General features: G+C 41.1%; 1 pseudogene; it reads left to right on the top strand.

Moving 5' to 3' along the window:
* The first annotated feature begins 84 nt into the window (after positions 1-84).
* Positions 85-15723, top strand: LOC110910976 (annotated as a pseudogene).
* The last annotated feature ends 3670 nt before the right edge of the window (positions 15724-19393 follow it).

Here is a 19393-nt window from a genome sequence, read left to right on the forward strand (position 1 = left end):
GCAGAAGTCCTCTATAAATATGCCTTGTAACCGTAGGCTAAAATAGAACATAATTAAGCTCAAAATATATAGAAATTTAGCAAAATGGGCAGCCAAGCAATGATGAACCCTCTAGACCCTGAGGAGTTCAGGAGACAAGCCCACATAGTGGTTGATTTCCTAGCCGATTACCACTTAAATATCGAAAACTATCCTGTTTGTAGCCAAGTTGAACCTGGTTTTCTCACAAAAACCATGCCCCTATCAGCACCACTGCAACCCCAACCCATCGAAACCATACTGCAAGACGTTCAGAAACATATCATTCCTGGCCTAACCCATTGGCAAAGTCCTGGTTTTTTCGCTTATTTCCAATCCAATGCAAGTACCGGAAACTTTCTAGGCGAAATTGTAACACCTCGAATTTTTGTGTCCAATGATGTGTTAACACGTGTCATTTGTTTACACGTGGCATCTATAATAAATAAAGGACTAATTTTGACAAACCTTGAAAGTATATAAATTCGAGGGTTATAAATGTCAACAAGGGTAAATATACTGTATAGTATCCCTAAATAACGCTTAAACCTTCAAACGAATAAATTATAGATCGTACAAAAATAAAACGCGGAAGAAAGTGGGAAATTTCAAACTACAGGGGTTAACTGTGTCAACATGTTTAATAATACCTCTGAGTGACCCTTTAACGTCCCAAAGACTTTGTAACGGTATTATACCCTCACTAAAATAATATATATGAATTACGCGAAGTTTCGATATGAAACGAGAAAGTTACGATCAAATACATAGAAGAAGGGTTAAAAGCGTCAACAGTGAAAGTTAAGGCTTTCCAGTATAATTAATAAATAAACCGGGGACTTATTAATGCGGGTAATTAACACGAGGCCCCTATCGGTAAATAACCGAGGGCCAAACCGCAAAGTTACCCCTTCAGAACCGAAAGGCCAGGTGAATCATTACGAAAGATTTCGTTATTAATGGCCCGATTCTGTAATGATTATAAAAGATATGAAAAATTCTGAAAATATAACCTCACGCGACCCGCGTAAGGTTTAAACCTAAGTCGAGGCGGGCCGCGAGCTCCCTCTAATACGCGTCTGATCTTCTGATCCCAGGCGACCCGCGTAAAGATTGCATGGAATGTCCATGCGGGTCGCGTACGACGCCCAGATGCAGAATAGTTGTGGTTTCTTGACTTTTGAGCTCTTGAACGATCATTTGATCAATTATGGCAGCATGGGTGACCCCTACACGACCCATACACCTCAGGGGACATCTACCCATCATCATGGTCAGTATAGATTGTTGTGTAGTGAACTAGAGGGCATGGTTGCACTATAAATAGCACCATTGTGCTCATAACCTTCATCACACTCAAAACACACTATCTGATCATTCTAAGGAGCTCTCTAGCTTTTCTTCTGCTCTATAGTCAAGAACACAACCTCTGTAAGTAATCTCACCCTTTGTGGTGTCACATTTCCATAGTTATAGCCTATAAACGCAACCGTCGTAACTAACGGTTGTCATTGCAATATCTTGCAAATGATTCAGTCTTATGACGAATCAAAAATGGTTATGAGTTGGTATTTATGTGGGTATTAAACCTCTAAAAGGGTTCCCCCTGATCACCACTCTAACTATGTCAAATATCGGGTCAAACGCGCGGTTAAAAAGTCAACAGAAAGCTATTTTAGCAATTTAAGCATAATCTGTGAAATATATGTTATGGAACCTGTTTTGACAATCATAAAATATGATAATAAGTATATAAACATGTTTGCGCTCGTTTGAATCGATCATTTACTATATAGAACCGGTTCGGAGCCGAAAGTCGCAAAAGTTTGACTTTTGCTTTGACTTCAGTTCTGACCCGTTTTAGCAAGGTATAAATATACCTTAGGACTCTCTTAGGACCAGGTCACATGTTGGTATAAGCCTCTGTGGTCGGTTCATGAGTTATCCGAGTCTTTAGCGCATTTCCGTCATTCGCCTAAAAGTTGACCGTAACGGCCTTTTAAAATTAAAACGAGTATTTCGGACATGTGAACGGACCAAAACCTTGCTTATTAAATTATAAGCATGTCCCTGAAGTTTCACGTCAATCCGAGGCCTAGAATGAGAGTTATGCTAAAAGGCGCACTTTTAAGAAAGTTTTGTAATTAATGGCGCAATTAGCATAACACCCATCTAACCCAAGTTTTCGTCACCAAACCTTTTACCCACTGTGGTAAAATAATATTTTGGGAATTTTAAAGATTTTTAATAATTTTTACCTTGCTCATAACCTGCGGTTATGGCTACGGTTCGGTAAATACCGAATATGCCCTTTTTGGCCAAAACGGGAGTTCTACGAGGTCTTTTGACCCGATTCCAGTTGCTACTGGTTTTAAATAATAAATAAAATATTTTAAGCTTTATAAGCTGTTCGGGAAACTCAGATTTCCTGTAGAACTCAAAAAGCCCTTTTAAAGTCTTTAAAATGACCGAAAAGCCCCTACGGGGCATAATACTAACTTAAACTCGTTACGGGCATTACGGAAGGTATCCTACTGATACCAAAACACTTTTAAGGCATATTGACTTAGGAAATAAGCGTACGACTCTTATGGTTAACCGTTTCGCCTATTTGCGCACACGGTACGGCTCATGGAACTAGTTTTCGTGCAATAGCCGATATGGGTCAAATTATATTATTTGAACCCCAAATTCCAGAGTATGAACTATAAACCCATACAAAACAAGTCTCTGAACTCGTTGGGTCCAAATCATACTCCATTCTCGGTTTTCGCCTTTTCGTGCGAATTAACCATATCTATATATCGGAATCAACCGGTTTAAGCTACGGCTAATACAAGGACCGTTAGGATTCTAAGAGGTTAATTAAAACCTTCGTTCCAGATTAGGAGCCCCAGTAAAAGCTATCGGTGACTTGATCTAAATTAAGGATTAATACTTGCAAAGGTAAATACTTTTGACTTATTTCCCCTATATGGGCTTGGGTTACGGTATATTAATACCGCTTGATTGAGCATTATATTCGTCCATCGCTTAGGTGGATAACTAAATAATATGATCGGCTCATTTAAACAGTTTTGTTGCTTATAAGCCTTTGGGGGGTTTAATGACCGTTGTCCCGGATATCCTTGGCATCATTTTACGAAATGGCCACGACCATCGACATCCCGGTGTAGGCGTACACCCGGTATAAAGTGTCGACATTAAAACTAAAAGACGTAGCCGTTGGTTTCTGTACTACGGTTTTACGCAAACGTGGTGTGTCTATAAATCTTTAACCCGGCACGACCCGGGCTACTGAACGCATAAAAGAACATGTAAAACGTTCACAAGATCATTATGAATTTTCCCAAGTTATAAAAGAGTTTGTGCCTTGTGCATTCAAATCAATTTTAATAAACATTTTCAAATGTGTCAGTTGAACGTATTTACCAGTGTAAACTGACGTATTTTCCCCAAAAAGATTAAGTGCAGGTACCTAAACGTAATTGGCTGGTATTAGCTCCCTAGCGTCGGGATAAGCCTCGCAAGCTTGATTGCAGTATCTAATGGAACAATACTTTATCTGTATTTACGATCCACTGTGGATATTCAACTTCTGTAATACATTTTTGATATTACAATCAGAGGTTGAAATTTATATATTTATCTTATGCTTCCGCTGTGCATTATATAATTGTGTGGTTTGACTATATTGTTGCCAACATCGTCACGGTAATCCCCCACCGGGCCCACCGGTGAGACACGTGGAAATCGGGGTGTGACAGGTTGGTATCAGAGCCAACATTGAGTGAATTGAACACTATCCTAATGTGTTTAATCTCAGTGACACAATTGCACATACTTGAGTCTAGACAATAACTTAGGACAAATTCGGATTATTACTCCTTTTTTTGTCTTTATTTTCGATTTGATTTTTAATAAGTTTTGGAGCAGGAAAATGCCACCTGTTATATTCCGAGGAAGAGGAAGGGGACGTAGAGGCCGAGGAGAAATCGTGACACATCACGATCAAGAAGCTGGACCATCTGGTACAAGACATCCTTCGATGACACGAAGCGAAGAGCCACAACGACGAAGAGATCTTTACGAACCAGCGAGGCATTCCACTTCGCACAGCTCAACGCCATCCTACCGACACTCCTTTGGGCCAGATTCAGAAAATAATCCCAACAACCCACAACCTTCCTTCATACCTCTACAACGTTCGGTTTCGCACCGGAACTACGACGACCCTAGTCCATACTACGTAGCTCAGTTTAATCCGGCTGACTACATACAGGAACCTTCAGGTTTTGTTCCACTAGGACCACAAGACCATTTTTCTGAAGATCCCATGGAGGAAGATGAGGATCCAACTGAACCAGCTCGTGGTACGCCCACGCATCCGATAGAAGTATCTGATGGATCTTCATATCATGGTCCACAATATCAAGGCCCAGATAGCTTTATGGCCTTGTTTGACCGACATGAGTGGTACAACACACCATCTCATCAGACATCGCAACCGAGACATCCACAGGATCCATCTGAGGATTCACGCTTTGAGGCAGTTACGCCACCACCTCCGCCACCGGCACAACCAGTTATACCTGATCCGCCGAGGCGTAGGAGGACCAATGCTCGTATGTCTACACGAGGAGGAGGGGGTAACCACTTCAGCACTCCTCGACATTCTAGTAGCAGCCACTATCCGCCGCTACAAGAAGAAGGACCTTCAAGTCCTATACAAGAAGCGAACTCCGCACCTACTGCACGAAATTCGCCACCATTTGGGTATGACCAACCCATACCAGCTTACACAGGTCCAACGGCTTACAACCCGTTTGAACCATCACAACCACAATACAACTACGGCTATGAGCACGACCCATATGTGGTGTCAGCTAGATATAATGCGCGCTACCCTGACGGAGCACATGGAAACATGGGACCACCGGACTACTCAGCTCATGGGTATCCAATACCTCCCAGACCTCCAGTTCCGCATCAAGCGCCACAACCACGATTTTCTCCTCCTGAACAGGAAGAAATACTCCATCGACTAGATCGTGTGGAGAGAGAGTTCGAGGAAGAAAAGAAAAGCCACCGAGGATTTCTCAAGGGCTTGGCGAATTTACTAAAGGGCAAAAAGAAGAAACGTGACCACTAGCCTTAATAGTAGTTTGAATGTAATTTCTACTCTGAAATAAGTCCCTGCGTGGACAACTTATCGTATTTCAGTCCCTACGTGGACTTATCTTTAGTCCTTGCATAGACACCTATCTTATATTAGTCCCTGCGTGGACTTGTCACTTATTTTAAAAACCTCTATGGAGGTATGTATTATTTGAAAGACCCGTTTAGGGCAATATGTACTTGTATTTGTGATTTTTGGAACGTATGTTATGGGTTTTGTTTTAATATATATAAAAATAAATCAAAACCATTCCTTTTATATTGATCTGCCTAGTAAAGAATCTTAAGGGGGTGAAACCTAGCTTGGGGTCTTTTAAGATCAGTCAAGATGGTACGACCTAGCTGAAAAGATTCTGATTCCCTGTTAACCTCTGTACGCATGTTAACATTCATGGCAGAAGTGATTCGTTATAATCACGCACGTCATTCCTATACAATAATCCTTTAAGGATTTCAAAACCCAACTAAATGATTTATAAATCGTGGGTTAAATCACCAATGAAGGTGGTCAATATTATAAAGACATCCATTTAGCGATGCAATGCCTACGGGCCAGTACTATAAAGACATCCATTTAGCGATGCAATGCCTACGGGCCAGTACTATAAAGACATCCATTTAGCGATGCAATGCCTACGGGCCAGTACTATAAAGACATCCATTTAGTGATGCAATGCCTACGGGCCAGTACTATAAAGACATTCATTTAGTGATGCAATGCCTACGGGCCAATATTATCAAAACATCCATTAGCGATGTAGTGCCTACGGGCCAACCATATTAAGACATCCATTAGAGATGTAGTGCCTATGGGCCATAATAATTGTCTTATAAGACAAAAGGCAGTAGTAGTCTATGACTCTCTGTCAGAAAGAGATAACAGGACTACGGTTCAACTCTCTATGCCTTTGATTCTCTGGAATCTCGGCTAATATTATAAAACATCATCATGATTAGGCTTTATGCCGCCAATACTACTTATATAGTTGAAATAGGATATATTCAAATCCTAATATTTAATGAAATAAAAAGTTAACCAAATATGGTCTCTGTACCATGGTTGACAAATTGTCATAAAAGACAATCATATAATAATCTACTAAATTAAAATTTTGTTATCTTCTGTAACAGATTCAAGTTACAATGGCGGATCCCAACGGAGAAAACAGCCACACAAACGAAGATGACTATGACAATGCGTCAGTACATTTGACAGGCGCACAGCTAAAGGCTCTGATCAACAATGCTGTCCAGGCAGCTATTGATCGTCAAAATACTGAGTCTCAAGGCAGATCTGTGTCAAAACCACACTCTAAACCAAAGACACACTCCAAACCACCCTCTGAACCCAAGAAAGATGACGACAAGCATTCGTCTACTGAGCACAGCGTTCACCGTGATAGAGAATATACGGATGCGTCTGGTGCTAAGGGTTGCACCTACAAATACTTTGTATCATGTAAGCCCCGTGAATTTACAGGGGAGAAAGGTGCGGTGGATTGTATCACCTGGCTGGACGAGATGGACACGATTGTGGACATCAGCGGGTGCGCTGAGAGGGACGTGGTTAAGTTTGTGTCCCAGTCATTCAAGGGCGAGGCCCTGGCGTGGTGGAGAGCTCTGGTGCAGGCTTCAGGTAAGTCTGCCTTGTACAAAATGTCATGGGGGGAGTTTATTACCCTCATAAAAGAAAACTACTGCCCTCAGCACGAGGTTGAGAAGATTGAGGCTGATTTTGTCTCACTAGTGATGACAAATCTGGATTGTCAAGCTTATCTGACAAGCTTTAACACTATGTCACGCCTGGTGCCATATCTTGTGACACCAGAACCACGAAGAATTGCCCGATTCATTGGGGGCTTAGAACCGGCGATTAAGGCCAGTGTGAAGGCCTCTAGGCCGACGACCTTCAGGTCAGTTACTAACCTCTCCTTGTCTCTTACACTTGATGCTGTCCGTCTGAGGGCACAAAGGAGCAAGGAGGCTGAGAAGCGAAAGCGTGAGGATGATACCTCACGAAAGTCCGGTAAAAAGCACCGTGGAAACGGTGAGGGCAAGAAAGGGTCGGAGGCAAGGAAGGAGGGGCAATCTGATGGGAGACCTTACTGCAAGGTCTGCAAGAAACCTCACTCCGGGAAGTGTAGGTTTGCGTCTGGTTCGCAGTCGCAACAAAAGACTCCATCCTGTGGGCTATGCAAGTCCAAGGAGCATAAGACGGTGGAGTGTAAAAAGATAAAGGACGCAACCTGCTTTAATTGCAATGAAAAGGGGCACATAAAGAGTAATTGCCCGAAGTATGCCAAGAAGGCAGAAGAAGCGAAGAAATCAAATGCGAGGATATTTCGCTTGGATGCAAAGGAAGCGGTCAAGGACGACAATGTGCTTACAGGTACCTTTCTCGTAAATAATATATTTGCAAGAGTACTGTTCGATTCTGGCGCTGACAAGTCCTTTGTAGACCAGAAATTTTGCCAACTACTAAATATGCCAATCAAAACCCTAGACGTAAAATACGAAGTAGAGTTGGCAGACGGAACGATAGAAACCGTCTCTACCGTTCTAAAGGGATGTGAAATATCCATTAGGAACCATTCTTTTCCTTTATCTCTACTTCCTTTCAAACTTGCGGGTTTTGACATCGTGCTAGGCATGGACTGGTTATCCCATAACCAGGCCCAAATCATTTGCGGCAAAAGGCAAATAGTCTTAAAGACTCCGAGTGGTGAATCTCTTACCATTCGAGGGGATACGCATTACGGATTGCCCGAAGACGCATCTATGCTGAAAGCTTCAAGGTGTTTGAACAGGGGCTGTGTAATTTACATGGCTCAGGTGATAATTGAAGAACCAAAGCCGAAGATCGAGGATCTTCCTGTCATTTCTGAATACCCCGAGGTTTTTCCTGAAGAACTACCTGGTTTGCCACCAGATAGACAAGTGGAGTTCAGAATTGACATCATTCCTGGAGCAGCTCCGATAGCAAGAGCACCTTACAGATTAGCGCCAACGGAAATGAAAGAACTGAGGACCCAGTTGGATGAACTGCTGGCGAAAGGTTTTATCAGACCTAGTTCATCTCCCTGGGGAGCTCCTGTCCTGTTTGTAAAGAAGAAGGACGGATCGATGCGGTTGTGCATCGACTATAGAGAATTGAATAAAGTTACCATAAAGAATAGATATCCTTTACCAAGGATCGATGATCTATTCGATCAGCTGCAAGGAGCAAGCTACTTCTCCAAGATCGACTTAAGGTCGGGTTATCATCAACTAAGGGTCAGAGATGAAGATGTACACAAGACTGCATTTAGGACTCGCTATGGTCATTACGAGTTCCTAGTGATGCCTTTTGGGCTCACAAATGCACCGGCTGCGTTCATGGATCTCATGAATCGCGTTTGCAAGCCATACTTGGACAAATTCGTCATAGTCTTCATCGACGATATCCTTATATATTCCAAGAACCAAGCTGACCACGAGAAGCACCTCCGTTGCATTCTCGAATTACTACAGCGTGAGAAACTCTACGCCAAATTCTCGAAATGTGAATTCTGGCTACGAGAGGTTCAATTTTTAGGACACGTTGTGAGTGAGCGTGGTATCCAAGTGGATCCCGCTAAGGTAGAGGCAGTCATGAACTGGCAGGAGCCAAAGACGCCTACCGAAATCCGTAGCTTCCTGGGGTTAGCAGGATACTACCGGAGATTTATTGAAAATTTTTCGAGGATTGCTGCGCCCTTGACTTCCTTGACCAAGAAGAAAGAAAAGTACATTTGGGGCCCGAAGCAGCAAGAGTCCTTTGAAATACTGAAGCAAAAGCTAAGCAACGCACCTGTGTTGACCTTACCTGAGGGTACAGATGAATTCGTAGTTTACTGCGATGCATCACACACAGGCATGGGGTGTGTGCTTATGCAGAAGGGCAAGGTGATTGCCTATGCTTCAAGGCAATTAAAGGTGCATGAAAAGAATTACACCACCCATGACTTGGAGTTGGGTGCCGTTGTATTTGCACTTAAGTTGTGGAGGCACTACCTTTATGGTATCAAATTTGTGATTTATTCTGATCACAAAAGCCTCCAGCACCTGTTCAACCAGAAGGAGTTGAACATGAGACAACGCCGTTGGATGGAAACCCTGAATGATTATGACTGTGAAATCAGGTACCATCCCGGCAAGGCGAATGTGGTCGCCGATGCCTTGAGCAGAAAGGAAAGGGTAAAACCCATTCGAATCAATGCCAAGAGCATTGAAGTTAAGAATAATTTGATGGAAAGGATATTAGCTGCGCAGCGTGAGGCTGTGTTGGAAGCTAATTATCCTAATGAAAAGCTGGGAGTAACTGCAGAGCAGTTGACTCTTAGCAAGGATGGAATTCTTAGGCTGAATGGACGTATATGGGTTCCGATTTACGGAGGACTACGCGATGTTGTTCTCCAGGAAGCCCATAGTTCCAAATACTCAGTCCATCCTGGTGCTGATAAGATGTACCAAGACTTAAAGGCAAATTATTGGTGGATAGGCTTGAAAAAGTCTGTAGCCGCCCATGTAGCAAAGTGCTTGACTTGTGCTCAAGTTAAAGCCGAGCACCAAAAGCCGTCTGGCTTGCTACAACAGCCTGAACTTCCCGAGTGGAAGTGGGAATGCGTAACTATGGATTTCATAACCAAGTTACCCAAGACCAAGAAAGGAAATGATACAATATGGGTCATAGTCGATAGGCTGACTAAATCAGCTCATTTTCTACCCATCAAGGAGACGTATAGCTCCGATATGTTAGCCCAACTTTATGTTGATAAGATTGTAGCCTTACACGGCATACCTGTGTCTATTATCTCCGACAGGGATACTAGATACACATCTCACTTCTGGAAGAGTTTCCAGCAATCTTTGGGCACGCGTTTAAACTTTAGTACGGCTTACCATCCACAGACGGACGGTCAAAGTGAGCGTACTATCCAAACGCTAGAAGACATGCTTCGTGCATGTGCGATCGATTTAGGTGGTAACTGGGATAAAAACCTACCCCTGATCGAATTCTCCTACAATAATAGCTACCACACCAGCATAAAGGCTGCGCCTTTTGAGGCATTATATGGTAGGAAATGCAGATCGCCTGTTTGTTGGGCGGAAGTAGGAGAGGTCCAATTATCGGGACCAGAGATTGTTTTCCAAACAACGGACAAGATTGTCCAGATCCGGGAACGTCTCAAGGCTGCCCGCGATAGGCAGAAGAGCTACGCTGATCCAAAGCGTAAGGATTTTCACTTTGAAGTGGGTGAAAAGGTATTACTTAAGGTATCGCCCTGGAAGGGGGTGATGCGTTTCGGCAAGAAGGGCAAGCTGAGTCCGAGATACATAGGGCCTTTTGAGGTCATTGAACGAGTCGGATCAGTTGCCTATAAACTAAACTTGCCTGAAGAGCTCAATGGAATTCACAATGTGTTCCACATCTGCAATCTCAAAAAGTGCTTCGCCGACGAATCGTTGGTGATTCCACACACAGATGTGCATATAGATGAGAGCTTAAAGTTTATAGAAAAACCTTTGTCGATTGAAGATCGACAGGTGAAGAGGCTTCGCAGAAAGCACGTACCGATTGTAAAAGTCAAATGGGATGCTCGTAGAGGTCCTGAATATACGTGGGAAGTCGAAGCTACAATGAAAGAAAAATACCCCTATTTATTTGAGTAAATCTCGGGTCGAGATTTATTTTAAGGGGGTGAGGATGTAACACCTCGAATTTTTGTGTCCAATGATGTGTTAACACGTGTCATTTGTTTACACGTGGCATCTATAATAAATAAAGGACTAATTTTGACAAACCTTGAAAGTATATAAATTCGAGGGTTATAAATGTCAACAAGGGTAAATATACTGTATAGTATCCCTAAATAACGCTTAAACCTTCAAACGAATAAATTATAGATCGTACAAAAATAAAACGCGGAAGAAAGTGGGAAATTTCAAACTACAGGGGTTAACTGTGTCAACATGTTTAATAATACCTCTGAGTGACCCTTTAACGTCCCAAAGACTTTGTAACGGTATTATACCCTCACTAAAATAATATATATGAATTACGCGAAGTTTCGATATGAAACGAGAAAGTTACGATCAAATACATAGAAGAAGGGTTAAAAGCGTCAACAGTGAAAGTTAAGGCTTTCCAGTATAATTAATAAATAAACCGGGGACTTATTAATGCGGGTAATTAACACGAGGCCCCTATCGGTAAATAACCGAGGGCCAAACCGCAAAGTTACCCCTTCAGAACCGAAAGGCCAGGTGAATCATTACGAAAGATTTCGTTATTAATGGCCCGATTCTGTAATGATTATAAAAGATATGAAAAATTCTGAAAATATAACCTCACGCGACCCGCGTAAGGTTTAAACCTAAGTCGAGGCGGGCCGCGAGCTCCCTCTAATACGCGTCTGATCTTCTGATCCCAGGCGACCCGCGTAAAGATTGCATGGAATGTCCATGCGGGTCGCGTACGACGCCCAGATGCAGAATAGTTGTGGTTTCTTGACTTTTGAGCTCTTGAACGATCATTTGATCAATTATGGCAGCATGGGTGACCCCTACACGACCCATACACCTCAGGGGACATCTACCCATCATCATGGTCAGTATAGATTGTTGTGTAGTGAACTAGAGGGCATGGTTGCACTATAAATAGCACCATTGTGCTCATAACCTTCATCACACTCAAAACACACTATCTGATCATTCTAAGGAGCTCTCTAGCTTTTCTTCTGCTCTATAGTCAAGAACACAACCTCTGTAAGTAATCTCACCCTTTGTGGTGTCACATTTCCATAGTTATAGCCTATAAACGCAACCGTCGTAACTAACGGTTGTCATTGCAATATCTTGCAAATGATTCAGTCTTATGACGAATCAAAAATGGTTATGAGTTGGTATTTATGTGGGTATTAAACCTCTAAAAGGGTTCCCCCTGATCACCACTCTAACTATGTCAAATATCGGGTCAAACGCGCGGTTAAAAAGTCAACAGAAAGCTATTTTAGCAATTTAAGCATAATCTGTGAAATATATGTTATGGAACCTGTTTTGACAATCATAAAATATGATAATAAGTATATAAACATGTTTGCGCTCGTTTGAATCGATCATTTACTATATAGAACCGGTTCGGAGCCGAAAGTCGCAAAAGTTTGACTTTTGCTTTGACTTCAGTTCTGACCCGTTTTAGCAAGGTATAAATATACCTTAGGACTCTCTTAGGACCAGGTCACATGTTGGTATAAGCCTCTGTGGTCGGTTCATGAGTTATCCGAGTCTTTAGCGCATTTCCGTCATTCGCCTAAAAGTTGACCGTAACGGCCTTTTAAAATTAAAACGAGTATTTCGGACATGTGAACGGACCAAAACCTTGCTTATTAAATTATAAGCATGTCCCTGAAGTTTCACGTCAATCCGAGGCCTAGAATGAGAGTTATGCTAAAAGGCGCACTTTTAAGAAAGTTTTGTAATTAATGGCGCAATTAGCATAACACCCATCTAACCCAAGTTTTCGTCACCAAACCTTTTACCCACTGTGGTAAAATAATATTTTGGGAATTTTAAAGATTTTTAATAATTTTTACCTTGCTCATAACCTGCGGTTATGGCTACGGTTCGGTAAATACCGAATATGCCCTTTTTGGCCAAAACGGGAGTTCTACGAGGTCTTTTGACCCGATTCCAGTTGCTACTGGTTTTAAATAATAAATAAAATATTTTAAGCTTTATAAGCTGTTCGGGAAACTCAGATTTCCTGTAGAACTCAAAAAGCCCTTTTAAAGTCTTTAAAATGACCGAAAAGCCCCTACGGGGCATAATACTAACTTAAACTCGTTACGGGCATTACGGAAGGTATCCTACTGATACCAAAACACTTTTAAGGCATATTGACTTAGGAAATAAGCGTACGACTCTTATGGTTAACCGTTTCGCCTATTTGCGCACACGGTACGGCTCATGGAACTAGTTTTCGTGCAATAGCCGATATGGGTCAAATTATATTATTTGAACCCCAAATTCCAGAGTATGAACTATAAACCCATACAAAACAAGTCTCTGAACTCGTTGGGTCCAAATCATACTCCATTCTCGGTTTTCGCCTTTTCGTGCGAATTAACCATATCTATATATCGGAATCAACCGGTTTAAGCTACGGCTAATACAAGGACCGTTAGGATTCTAAGAGGTTAATTAAAACCTTCGTTCCAGATTAGGAGCCCCAGTAAAAGCTATCGGTGACTTGATCTAAATTAAGGATTAATACTTGCAAAGGTAAATACTTTTGACTTATTTCCCCTATATGGGCTTGGGTTACGGTATATTAATACCGCTTGATTGAGCATTATATTCGTCCATCGCTTAGGTGGATAACTAAATAATATGATCGGCTCATTTAAACAGTTTTGTTGCTTATAAGCCTTTGGGGGGTTTAATGACCGTTGTCCCGGATATCCTTGGCATCATTTTACGAAATGGCCACGACCATCGACATCCCGGTGTAGGCGTACACCCGGTATAAAGTGTCGACATTAAAACTAAAAGACGTAGCCGTTGGTTTCTGTACTACGGTTTTACGCAAACGTGGTGTGTCTATAAATCTTTAACCCGGCACGACCCGGGCTACTGAACGCATAAAAGAACATGTAAAACGTTCACAAGATCATTATGAATTTTCCCAAGTTATAAAAGAGTTTGTGCCTTGTGCATTCAAATCAATTTTAATAAACATTTTCAAATGTGTCAGTTGAACGTATTTACCAGTGTAAACTGACGTATTTTCCCCAAAAAGATTAAGTGCAGGTACCTAAACGTAATTGGCTGGTATTAGCTCCCTAGCGTCGGGATAAGCCTCGCAAGCTTGATTGCAGTATCTAATGGAACAATACTTTATCTGTATTTACGATCCACTGTGGATATTCAACTTCTGTAATACATTTTTGATATTACAATCAGAGGTTGAAATTTATATATTTATCTTATGCTTCCGCTGTGCATTATATAATTGTGTGGTTTGACTATATTGTTGCCAACATCGTCACGGTAATCCCCCACCGGGCCCACCGGTGAGACACGTGGAAATCGGGGTGTGACAGAAATGCTTCTTACCGGGTTTAATTCTGTAGGCTTTAACTGGTTGGCTTCTCCTGCTGCCACCGAGCTCGAGATGGTTGTCATGGAGTGGCTTTTGAAGCTTCTTCAACTTCCAAAATCATTCTCATTTTCTAGTGATGGAGGGGGTGTCATTCATGGGAGTACATGTGAGAGCTTTGTATGCACATTGGTTGCTGCTAGAGAGAAGAAGTTGAGCCAAAGAGAGGCTGATTTAGGTAAGCTTGTTGTTTACTGCTCCGATCAGACATATTTTTCTCTCCAAAAAGCTTGTTGAGTTGTTGGCATAAGTCCTAACAATGTTCGATCCATCCAGACGAAAAAGTCCATGAATTTTCAGTTATCTCCGGATGCATTATTAACGGCTATTGAATCGGATGTTAGAGCCGGTTTGATCCCATTATACGTGTGCCTCACCTTAGGGACAACATCAACGACAGCGGTGGACCCGTTGCTCGCATTAAGTGAGATTGCAAAACGATTCCTTATGTGGGTTCGTGTGGATGCTGCTTATGCTGGAAGTGCATGCATATGCCCAGAGTTTCGTCACTTTCTGGATGGTGTAGAAGGTGCAACATCCTTCAGTTTTAACCCACACAAATGGTTCTTGACCACTTTAGATTGTTGCTGTCTCTAGGTTAAGGATCAAACCGATCTTACAAAAGCTCTTTCTAATGATCCCGAACTGTTGAAGAACAAAGCGAGTGACACTAAAAATGTGGTAGACTACAAAGACTGGCAGATTGCTCTTAGCCGTCGTTTTAGAGCAATGAAATTATGGATGGTGATAAGAAGCTATGGAGTAACCGGGCTACAAGAGGTTATAAGAAAACATGTAAAATTGGCCAAGCATTTTGAAGCACTTTTGATTGCTGACAAGAGATTTGAAGTTGTAGTTCCTAGGAAATTTGCTACCGTGTGTTTTAAGGTATTGGCCCCTAATGCTAGCAATGAAGATTCTAAACGTCTGACCCAGACTCTCTTGGATTCACTGAATGTGTCGGGTCTCGTTTACATGACACATGCGGTGATAGAAGGGGTCTACGTGATTCGGGTTGCCATCGGTGCAACCCTTACCGAGGAGAAGCATGTTCGTATGCTATGGGATATGGTGCAAGAGCATGCAACTCATTTGCTAGCTTCGTATGCCGATATTCAATAACTTACACCACACTTAAATGCCTAAATGTGTGACACCCTGCGAAAATATTTAAACACACTAGCTTGTCAGTGGTTGCGCGCTAAATTTCAGGATGAAATTTCTTTAAACTTGGGGATAATATGACACTTCGGGTTTTCCTGCACGTGTTATGTCATGATTGTGTGAAAATAATTATGTAAATTTAATAAACGAGATTTGTTGATAAATTATGTGTGAATTATGTGATTAATACGTGGGTTGTTGTTGTTGTTGTTGTTGTTGTTGTTGTTGTTGTTATTATTATTAAACCGGCCGCATATTGGAGCTAGCCGCACACCCCCTTTTGGGGTCGCACACCTCCTTAATCCTTTCGGATTGGGCTGCAAAACAAGCCCGAACACTCATTGGAACCAGGCCCAAGCCAGCCCACGAGAAACCCTATAATGTTGCACACTTACTAATGTGTGCGGTATCCTTAAATCAGTATAAAAGCCCCCTTTTCAGCTGACATGAAGAATGTTGGTAGCATATTGTTGCAACCCCCGTCCACTATCTACCCGGGATTGTCTAGAATTAGATAACTACGATTGTTTGTGTTTCAGGTACAAATGGAGCTTAAAATGGAAGGAATACAGAGAATAAATGAAAAAATCAATTATTGGAATTGAAGAATTAAGAGGATAGCATTATAGAGGACAAAATTACGAGAACGTAGGCGAAAACGGTGAAGAACATGGAGTTGAAACGAAAAAGTTATGAAGAAAACAAAATTGCATGCTGAAGGCTACCGTAGCTTACGGTAGTTACCGTAAATTACGGTAGCCCCCAGCATTTTTCTTCCATTGTAAGGCAGTAGAGACCCACCGTAGCCAATTGAAAGCTACCGGTAGCCACCGTAGCTTACGGTAGGCTCAGCGGAAAAGAGTAACTCCTCACTTTTAATGACCATTTGATTAGACTTTTGATTATCCAATCATTGTTTTGGGTTTTGGGAGCATGATAGGGGCGATTTTGGCTGTTTTCCTTTTGTTCTTGAAGATTCTAAACATTCGGTTTGTGTTTTTGATTTGTATGAACATTAAACTTTGTGTTATGATGATGCACCGAACTATGGAAGGCTAATTTCGTTGGTGATCATACTCGAATGTAAGGTTTTACTTGTGACAATTGTGTTTTGATCTTTAATTTCTGGAGTAACAAACTTTGCATGTGTTGTTTAGTTGATTATGGTGTATGAATGATTTTTTGTAAATTGTTGATGTGTGTTTGATCATAGTTCTAAACCATACGTTCTTGGTGCCGTTGGCAATCGATATATCATGAGAGGGATTAGGGTTGGATATATGTTGATTGATCATCGGGTAACAACCTCGTGTTCTAGGAATCCGAGTACTTAGTTCCCTTTCATCACAAATAATTGATCTTACATGAGCCATGTCTATGTGGTTCTTTCCAGTTGAACATGAACGTTAGTTGTCACTTAAAACCTAAAACTCGGGATGATCACTACCCTCTTATCCTGTTACAAAACTTGACTTTGATTTGTATTCTAATTTAGTAATTCTAGATAATTAAAACCAATCAACCCAAACATTGAAATTTACATTTCTTGCAATTTAGATTAATCTAGTTAGTTAGAAATACATTGAGATAGCACATATTCCACAAACTCCTTGTGTTTGATACCCACTTACCGCTAGCTAATTAGTTGTAAATGGATTAAATTTGCGTGAGACTACGATAACACGTCAGTCAGGTCAACCGGTTGGATGGTCATCCAAACGGATGGCCATTCGAGCGGGATGATCTGTAGTTAAAGTTTTCGTAAATTTTTCCAAGTAAAAGTTTGAAGTTTAACGGAGACGGCGTGACGACGTGTCAAACAACGGAAACATACCAAATCCAGTTCATTCGGTCAGATGGGTACCACCCCTTCGGACAGACGAGTTGTTCTTGATGAGATTCCATGTTTGACCCGTTAATCGGTCCATCTCTCTGGTGAAAATCCGTTTTTCAAGCCGGCTCTCGACTAAGGAACGAGTAGAGAGTCTGATTGAGTCCAGATTCCATCAATTTTATGTAGAAAAGTGAAGAAATGTTGAAAACAGATGAAAAAGTGTTGAAATCTTGTTGAGATTAAGTTAAAAAGTGTGAAATCCTTTAGATCTAGAACCAATCTCGATCAAATAGTGTTCCACGACAGTTTACCTGAGCAAAACGGGTGGAAACCACCTTCAAGAGGTCTGAATAAGTGATTTCAGGGAAAAAGTTAGTGTTTATGTGTGATTTTGATGAAGAAGATGATGTAGAAGTGATTAGAGATGGAGATTAGAGAAGATTCGAGGATAAATTCTTACAAGATGGCCTTGAATCGCGATTAAAAGCAACTGAGAGCGTGTGAGCGGATGAGAGTGTCAAAATCAGAGAATGAAGGTGTACGGGTAGTATTTATAGGGCGAGAGCGAGTTTAAGGCGGTGCGCGAGGGTTGTGTTCGGTCGGATGTCCATCTGGACGGATGGTCATCCGGTTAGATGCCCATTCGAATGGATATCCATTCGGACGACCGTGTTGTGTTTTGTTAGTTTTCCAACTTTGTTTCGTTTGTTAAGCGTTGTGTTGCGTTTAATCGAGCTGCGAGTGAGCATTTGAGCGTGTAAGCGTTGCGTTGATAACCACATAACATTCAAACAAATAATCACACAAATAACACACATAACATAAGTAAATCTGTGTTTCGAGTCTGCGTTGAGTCTGCGTTGAGTTTGCGTTGCGATAGAGTTTAGTCTAAACAAGCGATGTGAAATGCGATAAATGCGTTTAAATAGTAAGCGTTATAAACAGCGTTAAATGCGATATATGTGTTTTGAATAAGTGTTGTAATATGCATTTAAAATGCGTTGAAAATATAGTTTTAAACCCATAGTGTTAATCGAATACCAAGAGTACAAGCGTTTACGAGAAAAAGACAGCGCTAGGTAACGATCCGAAAAGTCGGGTTATTACATTAAGTCTTATTAAAGTTTATTTATTTACTATTTTTATTCATTTTTTATAAAAATATTGACTCATAATTTTTATTTATATTTGTAGTTGTCTCAGCCAAGAAAACAAGGGGTAAAGCAAAAAACAAAGGACTTAGACAGGCGATTGCTTTAAACAAGGGGCCTGTTTCTCTTCCATTTGATAAGAAGTCACTTATTGCCTGGTTGGTATCCCTAATGATTGGTTCACTCGTGAAGTGGGGAGTTATATATGGGGCCGCTTTGCATTCAATAAGAGTTCTTACTACTACGTTTCTGATCCCGAAAAGAATGCCATGGAGGTGCATTTGAGGGTAAATATTTTATTTAAGTATATTTATATGTTCTCTGTTCATGATCTGTTTTCAATATAGCTAATTTATTTTGTTTAATTACTAGCGACATTTCGATTTTACTGAGATTGAGAAGGATCGCGAATGTAGACAATTGATGGGTGGCCTTAATGCGGTATACATGAAGCGTTATAGAAGCCGAAAAGCCAGAGCAAAAGAAGAACTTGTAGGAAACGGAGGGCTCACTGACGTAGTGAGAGCAAGGGCCAACATCCCCGAGGGTACGAGTGAATAAAATTGGAACAAAACCGTAGACTTTTTTCTTGACGAGAGAAAATAGTTTTTCTTACAAATATGTAATGCTATATTTATATATATTATTTGTACATATAAGTGTTTAGTTAATCTATTCTAATTTTTAATGATAAACATGATGAGACCGAACTCGCAGCATTTAAAAATGGTCATACTCTTAAAGATGGAAGGTTTGCAAGCGAGCTAGATGAGCAACAATATGTAAGTATCTTATTTAAAGTATAATTTCTATGTATTGATTTTAAGTATCTTATTTAAAGTATAATTTTTATATATAGATATAAATCTC

The sequence above is a fragment of the Helianthus annuus genome, chromosome 1 (genome assembly GCF_002127325.2).
Source record: "Helianthus annuus cultivar XRQ/B chromosome 1, HanXRQr2.0-SUNRISE, whole genome shotgun sequence".
In the NCBI taxonomy this organism is placed as follows: Eukaryota; Viridiplantae; Streptophyta; class Magnoliopsida; order Asterales; family Asteraceae; genus Helianthus; species Helianthus annuus.